Source organism: Cryptomeria japonica, chromosome 7, assembly GCF_030272615.1.
Source record: "Cryptomeria japonica chromosome 7, Sugi_1.0, whole genome shotgun sequence".
Classification (NCBI taxonomy): domain Eukaryota; kingdom Viridiplantae; phylum Streptophyta; class Pinopsida; order Cupressales; family Cupressaceae; genus Cryptomeria; species Cryptomeria japonica.
The window spans coordinates 446,415,793-446,418,602 of NC_081411.1; positions in this window are offsets into that span (position 1 = coordinate 446,415,793).

Consider the following 2,810-nt stretch of genomic DNA (forward strand, 5'->3'; position numbering starts at 1 on the left):
TCAGAACACAGACGCCTTTTTATTCTGCAGACGCGATCAGAGGGTTCACAGACGCGATTCGGGATCACAGACGCGACTTTCGGAAACCTGCAAAAATAGAAAATGACAGAAACACAGACGCGATAAAAGATGTCACAGACGCCTCTGAAATACAAAAACGCGATCCGAACACTCGCAGACGCGAAAAAACCTAAAATGTCATCGAAATCGTCCGATCTGCAACTTCAAAAATGCAAAATCTGCAACAAAATGTTAAATGCAAAGGGACAAGAGTCCCACCGGGCGTGCCAAAATGTATATGGTGAAAATGGATAGCAATAAACAACAATATTGAAAGACTAAAATGGATTCAACCACCAAACCCTAGCCTAACAATGAACAAAGATCCACCATAACATATGAAGATAACCTAAGACAATGCAAAATAACTCAAAAAATCACAAAGATTATACCATCACATGTCCACTAGGGTTTTGATCTCCATTCTTCCTATCTCCATTGATCTTGTTTGATATGCTTGCTCTCAGATTTTTGTATGCACAAGAGCTCAACAAAGAACGGAATGTGGTTGCAAGTAGGATCGTAGTGTAGCCAAGTCCTCCAAAATTAGTCATTAGGGTTTGGTAATGAAGAAAGCATCTCCTTAAATAGAAGACACAATAGAAAATGGAGGGTTAAGATTGAGAGGTGTAAAAAGAGAGGTCGGCTAGGATTAGAGGGTAGGTATAAGAAATACCAAAATAATGAAAGGGGTAGGTAGTGTAGGAAATAAGAGATGAATGACATGTGTCATGTGTAGAAAAGGTTAATGAATTAATTAAATAAATAAAGATTTATTTAATTAATAGAAGAAGTAGGGCAATTAAATAAATAAAATATTTATTTAATTTAGGAAAGGGATAATTTAAATAAATAAATGTATTTATTTAAATGAGAAATAAGGCTAGAAGAGGATAAATGAATTAATTAAATAAATAAAGATTTATTTAATTAATAGAAGAATTAAGCTAAAGTAATTAAATAAATAAAATATTTATTTAATTAGACATGACAATTTTAGGTGTCTACAATGACAAAATGCAATAATCCAGTGACCAGTCCGATCATAGCTTTGCATTTGCATTTTATCTTACATTTCATTCTTGTAAGGGATCCCACATGCTCCTTTTATCCAAGGTTAAATCTCTCGCAGGAATCATCAAGGGATTATCACAAGTGTATACACAATCAAAATGATGACATATCTCTCTAGATATTGTCGACCCAACAAAAATATTATGCTATCCCTCTCAAATGAACCAACATCAGCATATCTAAATCATTCAGCAACTTAATAACAACAAATTGTCAGTTCTTTATCCAATCAACCTTATCTATTTTATCAATCGATCACATCTGATCTATTTTATCATGTCTTATACCGGATGTATCTTTCTTGAAACCAGACACTTTTGATCAAGTCTTATATAGGATATATCATTCCTGAAACCAGATGCTTTTGATCATCTTTGTCTTATACAGAAGGTCTCTTTCTTGAAACCATACTAAATCTCCATCTTACCAAACTAATTGAACCTATCAAAATTTATCAAACTCTATCAATCATCATGATCAAAGAACTCGCACTTTCATGAACCACAGTTGCAGACATCAAATCATTTCTAATCGGGATATCAATTTTGTAAAAATTCAAAAACTCCAAAGATCAATTATCTTAATTGATCTCTCGAGGGGGCATCATCGTATCGCAATTTATGAATCAAGAGCTGGGGGATCCTATCGAACCAATATCATCATCAAAATGAGATTATTCTTTGAATCAATGCGTCATCACACCTCGCTTCAAAGGGGCAAAATGTATACACCTAAAAATGGTATGAAAATAATTAATTAAATAAGCAATTAATTAACTAATTATCCTTCCTAATTTAATTGAATTCACTAAGCAATTTGATTAAATTCCCCTTTTCATCTACTTATTAATAAATCAAGGGATTTATTTAATAAGTTCATTTCAATAATCCCTTTGATTAATTAATTCAAATTAATTAATTCTCCCTCATCAAATTCATTTCTTCTCAATCCCATAATTAATTAAAACAAATCAATTGATGAGTTGTTGAAAATTAATTAGCCTTTTTTCCTTATTTGAATTTTAAATTCAAATTACCCACATGCCTCCTAACTTCTAACCACCTAACCTAACTCCTTCTAAACCTAACCCCTTCCATCTAACCCTGGGTTTAATTGACTCCATCTTAGCTTGTACATCCTAACCACTATGTCTCATTTCCTCGAACACTTTGCCCTCTCATGAGAAAAGCTTCTTGACACTTGTCACCATAGAGATGGCAAATGTTCCCTTTCATCCAACCTCTTTTCCAATCTCCTCCAATTTAACCATTGATATCTTCAAACTTAATCTTGACCGTTGATTCCTGTCACCTCACCCCTGGCCTTGGAAATCCTATAAATAGACCTCATTTTAGAGAAATAATGATCCCATCTCATTTGTATCTTAGGCATTGTTACTATAGGCATATAGCTCTTAGCAATATCATTTTAGCATTGTCATCATGTTTAATTTTAGCTTAAATCTAGCTTATTTTTTAGCATAATCATGGAATCATGTAGCTTAATCATTATCATTGCTAGCTTAAATGCATCATTTATCATTTAAATCCTCCATATAGGTGTAGTCAAGTCACTAGAATTCGCCTAACCAGATCAGAGAGAAAAATTCATACTCGCATTTACTAGGAGGTGATAGATCGATTAGCTATGGTTTATCTTTCTTTGCTTTATTTGCT